Source organism: Crocuta crocuta, unplaced genomic scaffold (assembly GCF_008692635.1).
Source record: "Crocuta crocuta isolate KB4526 unplaced genomic scaffold, BGI_CrCroc_1.0 scaffold270, whole genome shotgun sequence".
In the NCBI taxonomy this organism is placed as follows: domain Eukaryota; kingdom Metazoa; phylum Chordata; class Mammalia; order Carnivora; family Hyaenidae; genus Crocuta; species Crocuta crocuta.
The window spans coordinates 1,633,913-1,644,121 of record NW_027527569.1 but is presented as its reverse complement, the minus strand read 5'-3'; the positions used below and the strand labels follow the sequence as shown (position 1 = coordinate 1,644,121).

The 10,209-nt window shown below is 37.9% G+C and overlaps 1 pseudogene; it reads left to right on the top strand.

The window, feature by feature from the left end:
• Positions 1–5,144: 5,144 nt before the first annotated feature.
• LOC144236745 (small ribosomal subunit protein eS6 pseudogene) lies at positions 5,145–5,963 on the top strand (annotated as a pseudogene).
• The last annotated feature ends 4,246 nt before the right edge of the window (positions 5,964–10,209 follow it).

Genomic DNA, 10,209 nt, shown 5'->3' with positions numbered 1-10,209 from the left:
ATTTTGTTATCAGTTCATTTGAAAGATCCTTGCAAATGGGAAACTTGTTTTCTAATTCTTTGATTAGCTTTCTTAAACTATTGTTGGCATTCTCTCCACAGGGATTAAAAAAAAAAAATCCCTGGGCCCTGTCATGTGGATATGTCACTGGGAGAGCTGTTTTCCTCTGGACGGTTGGATTTAAGCTTTGGTTCATTCAAGTCTTCCACAGTATTACACCTACTGTTCACAGAAATTTTCTTCTCCAGATATTATATGCTCTGTTCTGAATTTTCCCATACAGATTTGCTCTTCTGCTTGTTTTGTAATGATATGTTTAGTGTATGAGGGAATTTTGGTTAGATTGTCCACACTTTTTTTTTTTTCAAAAAAAAGTTTTTTAAATGTTTTATTTATTTCTAGGAGAGAGAGAGAGAGAGAGAGAGAGAGAGAGAGAGAGAGAGACAGCGTGAGCAGGAGAGGGTCAGAGAGAGAAGGAGTCACAGACTCCGAAACAGGCTCCAGGCTCTGAGCTGGCAGTCAGCACAGAGCCCGACGCAGGGCTCGAACCCACGAACCGCGAGATCATGACCTAAGCAAAAGTCGGACGCTTAACCGACTAAGCCATCCAGGCGCCCCTAGATTGTCCACACGTAAAATTATTCTTAAAATCATGTCATCAGATGAGAAGTTGGCAGAAGGCAGAGCAACACTTATAACATCTGTAAGTTCTGCACCTTCATTTGCCGTGAGACTGACTCTGCCGACTGGAATGCTGGATTTCCGGCTACTTTTCTTGAGGCCCCTGTTCCATGCACAAGCCTCCAGGCTGGTAGCAGGAGGAAGTTGAGGCTGGATATGTGGGACAGCGCTCCTCTCCCCTACCACACTGAACCCCAGTAGCTTCACTTTTATTTATGTATGTTGAGCTTCTGAGTAAAATTTCATTTGACATAAAAGTGAATTGAGCATATTGGTACAAAAATATTTTGAAAACAGGTGCCATAGTTAGAATCTGAATAAGGCTTAGGGGGTAGATACAAAAACAAATCTGCCTAAAAGCAGATTTTGGTTCTGGCTATCTCCTGCATGGCCTGAGTATCCAATCTGTTCTCTATACAGGCTGCTAAGTAACCAACCCTTCAGTTTTTAAACCTATGGGTCATCACACATAGAGTCTCCAAGGACAATTCATGTTCATAGTGGACCCAATGTTCACACTGTGCAATAACTGTTGGTGAGTGCCTTTGACATTTCCTCCCCACCGAGGGCTGAGGAAGGCTGAGCTCCTTATCTTGAAGAGCATCCTGATGCCATCTTTCTTTTTTCTGAAAACTTACTCAGGTAGGCATAGTATCCATTTTATTCTGTTTATCTTTATAATTTAAATAATCAATAAAATTTTTAAATATCTAAAGTATGCAAGGGCACAGGAGAAGTGAGTCAGATATTGTTTATTCCTGTGTCCCTCCAATGGTGCTCTTATCTCCCTTGTCACTTGGGGAGACCATTGCTTGTGTTTTGTTTGACCAGAGGTCCTTGCGCATCTTCTGCAGGGAGACAGCAGCACTCTCTCCTTGGGGAATTGCTCTTCCCCTATTCCATGCGTTCTGGAGAGGAGGGTTTCAACACAACCTTCCTGAGCCTGGCTGTGGGTGAGTCATATGACCAAATAGGCGAGTCAAGATTCCCCAATGGGATTTCGACTTTCTTTAGCAAAGAAAGAAGTTCTCTTTCCCCTGGAATTTATCAATGTGAGATGAGGTAAGCCTCAGTACTAATTGCAGACTCTTCTTAGTTAGCTCAGATCTGCTCTGCTTTTGTCTGTGTGATAGAAGGACTGATTTTATGCTCTCCTGGTAATATTCTTAGGGTAGCAAGAAGTCTATCTCCTTGGCAGGGTGCCTCTAGCATGACTCTGCCCAGGAAACAGATAGTTTCTATAAAGGAGAGGATTTCTATTTCTGAGAACTTCAAAATTTTAGTCTTTCCCTTTCAAAGCATCTTTTCTTGCCTCGAAAAGTTTGGAAACTAAAGCTAAAGTTTTATGACAGATTGTTGCTCCCACCGCTTCTGTGGTTGAGGCAAAAGCAAACAAGCATTTAATGGTTTTCACCCTTTAACTCTTTCCTGTTTGTACTATCCTGATTGAGTCCATACCAATTACTTCTATATGCAAAATATCTGCTGTAAAATATATTTTTTTCCTATAGCCTGCTTGCTTGTATTAATCTCATAATTCAATTATATAAATAGCTGCACTAAAGAGAATTAAAATAATTATTAATTTGAAAGTTTCTAGTTGTACTACCTTCACATTTCTGGTCCCATGAAAACATTATGAACATAGCTACCTTTATATTCAAATTCATACTTTTCCATGTCATTGACAGCTAGTTTCTACCTTTCAAACACATGTGTGTTGAATAGATTCCTTTCTGCTCCCTGTAAAGTGTAGTGGGAAGGACAAATTGTAAGAATGCCACTGATGTGATCTGCTATGCAGGTGAATTAAGAGCTAGGATATAGGTCACCACTTGGGTCCAGCTTGTCTCTGTCTTCCTTTTATTCATACTAGAGTGGTTGAGAATGGGTGCATTTCATTTTAACAGAGTGCATTTCATTAATAATAAAACTGAATCAAAGCTTTTGGAGTTTCTTCTTCTAAAGACATTAATGAAGTGTATATAATTTTATTGTATTACTTCTCCAATCATGGTTACTTTTCTTTTGTTACGAGAGTAGGTGACTCTTGCTGTGGCATATTGGGTGCATAACCTGGGATTTCTCTTCACTTCTGGGATTGCTTCCCCCCTGCTTAGGATATCCCTTTCCCATCCATTATGCAAAGGGAGTCCAAAATCTGGAGGTAAAATGCATATTTAAATCATGTGTCATGTCTAAGCATTTCAGCTGTAGATGTGGTATTGACATCTAAATATTAGATGCCTTGAAATGACACTGATTTAGACATTTCTTTCCTACTGGTAAAGATTACCCAGGAAAGGTTATACTTATGCCCCCAAACGGTTATGCTTATAGTTCAGCAAATGATTGCCTCTCAATATGTGAAAAAAGTAACAAGTGTTCAAAATATATCTTTTGAAGAGATTACAATGTTTAAATACTTGGAGATTATTTTCTAGGAAATTTTCCCACGCAGATCTTTATTAAAAATTTCTTATATAAGAGAAAAGAAACATTTCAGCAGCACAGGTATCAACTATAGCATAGGTTAACTATACTTATAGGTAAAAGGAAAGCCATCTCTCCTCATAAGAGTTAGGGGTTCTCTCAAATGATATAATTAAAGGACAAAGTAATTAATCTTACATTGGCCTTAATGCTAGAATGAGGTTGTAGTTATTGAAAACCTAATTGTGGTGTGTATTCTGAGAACTCACAAGTACTGCAGTGAAAGGTCCTGCAAACTCATTAAATACTTCAAGTATAAATAGTGTGAAAACCACCTTCTACCCCTTGTCAAGGTTATGCCCCATTTGTGTTAACAAATAACACAGGTACTATTAGCAGATATTTTATAGACTACTCATTGGAAAGCCGATGCAGACCTATAATTAACATTACGTTCACATACATTGTGTTCTAAATGTACAATTTCTTTTAGCTCCCTAGATAAGTATGCATTGCAGCATGTTAGAGTTACATAATGTAAACTTCTTGAGTGTACAGAATGCAGTAAAATATTAACAAATACCACGAATATTTTTAGGTTTAGATAAGAAGATTTTTGAATTGATAGAAAAAAGCAATAATGTCAAAGATCTATCTTACTTTATGAAGTTAAGACATGTAGGTAGTCTAAATATATTTTCAAAGGGCAAATTGTTAATGTTTGCATCCTGAGGAGGAAAAGAATGAAACAGAAAAGTGCCTATATTGTCTATTAACTATATTAATTAAAAAAACCCTGTACTTATGAAATGACCTATCTAATAACTTCATGGATCATTCAAAGTATGTGAGAGACTTATCTGTAGTATGACTTTGAGGTTTTTTAACTTAGAATGCCCATTAGGAGGGAGTACAACATTCTTTCAGGAAGTTCAAAATCATTCTTTCTTTGGAATTCTAGTCAGGTTTTACATATGATTTTTACTGAGACTTGGGAAAGAACAAAGGGCACATTGTGGCACCCTTGCTTTAGGATAAAGCAATTTACGGGACAGAAAGTTTGCTTTTGATTATCCTTACTCTTATTCTGAGCCTTTCTTCCAGTTTTAGAGGCAATGGTGCTGGAGGTGGGAAAGGACTCTTCATTTTCTTGTATCAGGTGCTGAATCCCTTCACTTACCTTTTCCCTCAGCTCCCTCCACTCCAAATCAGAACTCCTAAGTCATCAGTATATTGAATTTAATAATTAGTTTGAAGGATGACCTTCTATGTTCTCTTTTCCATGTGTAAGAATATGTGTAATTTCAAATGGCTTATAAATGGAAGTCTATTGATTAGGGTCAGGGGTTTTAAGGTTAAGTCAACTGTTTCGTTTTTCTTATTTACTTGTGTGTGTGAAAACTAGAGACAGTTTAGTATTCCCCTCTCCAGAAGGTACTTCATTCTAAGAGAATTGTGACTTGTGGGGCGCCTGGGTGGCTTAGTCGGTTAAGCGTCCGACTTTCGCTTAGGTCATGATCTCGCGGTCCGTGGGTTCGAGCCCCGCGTCGGGCTCTGTGCTGACTGCCAGCTCAGAGCCTGGAGCCTATTTCAGAGTCTGTGTCTCCCTCTCTCTCTGACCCTCCCCTGCTCACGCTGTCTCTCTCTCTCTCTCTCCTAGAAATAAATAAAACATTTAAAAAAAAGAGAGAGAGAATTGTGACTTGTTTGTTAATATTACTTAATTATTATTATTACTTATATTTCTACCTCAGTTGTAATACTTGCTGCTTACTTGCTGCTACATGATAGAAAATGCTCAATCATAAGGCTACAGGCCTATATATGGTTAATACACTGGGAGACAAAATTGTAGTATATTCACACGATAGAATACTACACAGCAAGGAGAAGAAACAAAGTACTGCTTCATTCAAACCACGAAAAAATCTAAATGATCCATCCTGAGTTAGTCAGACACAAAAGAGCATACACTGTATGGCTCCATTTCTTCAAAGTGCAAACACAAGCTCTTTATCGTGGCGCCTCGGAGGCGGTAGGCAGCCTCAAGATGAAGCTGAACATCTCTTTCCCAGCTACTGGTTGCCAGAAACTCATTGAAGTGGATGATGAACGCAAACTTCGTACCTTTTATGAGAAACGAATGGCTACAGAAGTTGCTGCTGATGCTTTAGGGGAAGAGTGGAAGGGTTATGTGGTCCGAATCAGTGGTGGCAATGACAAACAAGGCTTCCCCATGAAGCAGCGTGTCTCGACCCATGGCCGCGTCCGCTACTGCTGAGTGAGGGGCATTCCTGCTACCAACCACGGAGGACTGGAGAAAGAAAGCGCAAATCTGTCCGGGGTTGCATTGTGGATGCCAATCTCAGTGTTCTCAACTTGGTCATCGTGAAAAAAGGGGAGAAGGATATTCCTGGACACACTGATACTACTGTGCCTCGTCGCCTGGGGCCCAAAAGAGCTAGCAGAATCCGCAAGCTTTTCAATCTCTCAAAGGAAGATGATGTTCACCAGTATGTTGTGAGAAAGCCCCTAAACAAAGAAGGTAAGAAACCTCGAACCAAAGCACCGAAGATTCAGCGTCTTGTCACCCCACGTGTCCTCCAACACAAGCGTCGGCGCATTGCTTTGAAGAAGCAGCGCACAAAGAAAAACAAGGAAGAGGCTGCAGAATATGCTAAGCTTTTGGCCAAGAGAATGAAGGAGGCCAAAGAAAACCACCAAGAACAGATTGCCAAGAGACGGAGGCTGTCTTTGCTGAGAGCTTCTACCTCAAAGTCTGAGTCCAGTCAAAAATGAGATTGTTTTAAGAGGAACAAATAAATTTATAAGATCAGACATCAAAAAAAAAAAAAAAACAAGAAACTGCAAACACAAGCGAAAGTAATGTATTTGATAGACATAAGAATAGGAGTTAACTTTGGAAGGAGGTAGTGACTGGGAGGTGGCGGGAAGGAGGCTTTGTGGGGCTGATAATGTTCCATATGTATAATGGATACAAAGATTGTTCACTTTGTCTAAATTAATTGAGGCATTCACACTCTATTATATGTATATAATGTTTTATTATATGGATATTATATACTTTATGTATATTGAATGTTTTACTTCAAAAACATTGCAAATCCCATTTTGTGACAAGGAAAAGAACAAGTTGAAGGTACTTTAAAGCTGCATAAGGACTTGTACCGGAATCGGGAAGTGGTGAAAAAGGAAGCAGCTCTCCAGCTATCTGTGTAGCACACGGTACCTCTCCTCCTGCGCCATGTACCCTTTTCTTTCCTTTGACCAAAGGCTCACTCTCTATTTCATTTCTTCAGCTCTCTCATAACTGCCACTTGTGCACCCTCTGGGGTTTCCATAGTTTCGGATGAATGTGGCGGCACCCTTTCACCTTCAGTACCACCTTCTCAATAGTCCAGTCTCCCCCCTTCTCTGCGGAATTCGTGAGAGGTGGCTCTTGATCACCAGTCCACCCATGTGAGCTCTGCCCTTGGGAAGGTGCCCACAGATACTGTAGAAGCTGAGACTTGGAAGGTGGGGAACGGAGCTGGATCGCACTGAACCCCAGCCCATTCCACCCGCTTGTTTTCTCCCACTAACACAATCTCAAGGGTGTCTCCTCCCATAGTGAAAGTAGTACCCCTTAATTCAAATGCTACAGTGGCTTTCTCTGGGATGTGAGAACCTGAGTTACCTTTATTTCTTCTTTGTGTCCTTTTTAAAGCCCAAGTTGTTACAATTAACTTATAATCATTTTATAATTAGAACATGGCAATTTCTATTAAAAATAAAATGGATTTAAAACCTGTCAAGAGGATGAATCTGGCTTTCTTGTGAGATATTGAAAAGCACATGAATTATTGGAATTTTGAGATTCAGGGAATATTTATTATTGCTTTAGCTGGAGAACAGTCTTTTGAATCAGGCTCTATAATTCTAGAGAATCTTCTGTGGGTCATTGTAAATAAGTAGCAGGGATGGACAGTCACATGAAGAAAGTTAAAGGCCAGATGAATGGAGAAAAATTGGAAGTAGAAATAGTGAATTTTGTCTCAGAGCCTTAGATGGTCTTTCTGCTGGTGTTTTAAATTTGTCTGTAGAAAGAAAGGGTTATTAGACGGGCTGTGGTGTTTCCTCAAACCTCTGAGAAGTTGATGCTGAATCTAATCCTTCTGTGGCTCTAACTCAAGGAAATACAAAGAATACCAGATCCATAACAGATGAAACATGTCTACCACACCCCTCTAGCTCATCCTAGGGATGGGCTGTTGAGTAAGTTGTAATTAACAAACTGCTGAAATTGATGCGAAGTAGCTGTGTCAGAGAATGAGAGCAAGTCCTGACGGGGCTATGTGACTAGCAATGCATAAATATTGAAGGAAATTTATTGCTGGTGGTTGTAACGGAAGTGGCCTGCATAAACCCAGGCTTGGCTCTCCTAACCACAGCTGTTTTGGGTTATAGTCATGGGGCCTCTGGTGTGTGGATCTGTGCCATTTTGTCCTCACTTTTTTGTATCATTAAATAACATGGTACTGGGTGAAGCTTGTGTCTCTGGCAATTTTGATTATAAATCCAAATCGCTGCTGCTAACTGAGCAGTAAGGGTTGTAATGTATGCTACCAAATTTATTTCCTAAGATTCTTCCAGATTTTAAATGCTCAAATTTATATGAAAACAAACCTTTGGAAAAATATTCAAATGATGCCAAGGGTAAGCTCTTCAGTAATTTTTGGTCAACAATATGGTTTGTTTGTTTTTTTTTACCCCTTTTGCAAAGAAATCCATAGGATTCATTATTATAATACAACATTTAACACATCATAATAAAACTTTTCTATTGAAAAGATCAGTTCTCTCAAGAATAGGACATCAAGAGAAGCACAACATAGGTACTGACTTTTATCAAATTGGGGTGAAGACACTTTCAAACATTAACTTTTATCATACTCAGAGCTGGAAAAATAAAAGATTTTTTTAAGGAAAAAATATTTTCAATTTAATTCAGTCATTCAAAAGGAACCATGATGTATATATAAAAAATAGCATATTCTCATTTTCTGTTTGATTTTGAACTTGTCTTTTCACCTGTCTTTTACAGATAAAGTGATAAAATGGGACAGTTCAACTGATGCTTGGAATATAATTCAAGGAGGCAAAAGTTGCTGACGTGTGTTTTGAGAAACCTGGAGTTTTATAAAAATTTATACAGTAGTGGCAACCAATAGAGAAAATGTATATGCCATGTCTTTTCTAGATGCACAAAGCACCTTACATCTATTATGTCATTTATTCTCACAAATACAGAGAACCTTTTCAGTGTACATTACATGGGCAGGGGATAACATTTGTCATGGTGGGAAATGTCTTTTTCATGATCTGACTTTCCAGGGTCTGCACTTTTTTTTGTACAAAAGTAAAAATGTAACATTTTTTATTTTTAAAAACGTTTAAAATTTATTTTGTAGAAATATACCATTTTGGGAATTATTTGAGCAACTAAGATTCCTTATGACATTCACAGATTTTTCTTGTTCCTATGACTTATTTTGTAAGGGTTGCTTCTGAATGAGTAATAACAAAATCATCAATGCCTCCTTATTGAAATTTAAAAGAAATATTTTGTATATGACTTCCTTTTTCCCAATGAGAGGTATCAAATTTGGTGTGCAGTTACAATTTTTCAGTTTTCACTTTAATGCTTTGTAACATAGCCCCTTGGGTCAATAATAGTTTACATGTGAGTCAAAATACCATAAATAAGCTTTTATTGGACTGAAAAATAGACACATTTTAATTTTGACAGTGTAGAAAAAATATCATCTTTTCCAATTTCCTATGTTTTGGGGGCTTAGTTTATGTCCAGCTGTCACTGTTTACATCTCCTGCTATTTTTGCAATGAATAATTGCCTGAGCCCTGAGAAAACAATTTCTTTTTGAAAAGAATTAAAGTCATCCATCATAAATATACTGTTATTTCATTTGTGAAGCTACTCTTTGATAAAGGTTTGGAGTATCTGAGCTAAAGTTTCTGTGGACATTGGCTCTGTGATCAAAGCATAATGTATAGATACTAATGAAGGATTATTGCCCATTGCTTCTCTGTATCTCTCCTTTATTGTCTTAGTCCCAGTTTCTTGTCTTGTTTCATATGCTTTTCAATTTTTTTCTTCTTCACCTTTCCTTACCCCATGCTCAAGTAATTTTATTTCCAAACTTGTATTGAAATTTCAGTGATTCATTGGAATTTAAGGTGTTTAGAAGGAAATTAGAAGTTTAAAGGATAGTTATTAAAAACAACAACAAAAAGTGCATCCGCAACTGAATTTTAAAACTTCCTTTAAATTCAGCTCTTGTCATATTGTTAGATATAGCTGGGGAACAGGTGGAAGCATTATGAATATTAGCTTCCTTTTCTCATTGGACAGTTTTTGAATATATTTTGGTCCACTGGTCTTGGCATTCATCTGATCAACTGTTAATGCACTCTGGGGCAAGAGAAAACTTCCGTTTTACAAATATGGAAACTGAAAGGAAGACTGGTTATGTACCTAACATGATCTTAGGTGGCAATGGGAGAAATCGAGACTCTACTGCCTTTGCTGGCCATTTGGTATGCTACCTATTGTGTCATGGCCTCAGTAGAGGCCTGTTTGGTGCCAGAAGTCACCAGCTCCCATGTCGTAGAAACAATTGGGAATATGCAACATTGTAGGGGAGGTGTACTGAAAAGTATTTCAGTACAGAATATTTTGGTAAAATTAAAGATTGGGAAGTTCTTCTTTAGAACATACAGGGAGTCATCTGAGCATACTTGCTGCTGTGGTTTTTTGTTTATCATACAGTACATATATATTTTATTGTTTGATAAACATTTTATTTTGTAGTATGCCTTTTGACAGCAATATATTTAAAAATAAAAGAGCACGATTAATTAAATATGAAGGGCTGAATTTTCAAATCTCAAGAAAATTGATGATGTTTGTGTAATTTGTTTCTAAGGTCTGTAAATAGTTACATTTGAGGTGGTACTTTTTGATCACATAAAAATCGGAAGACACAGATACATTAAAAATAATTAGCACCACTCA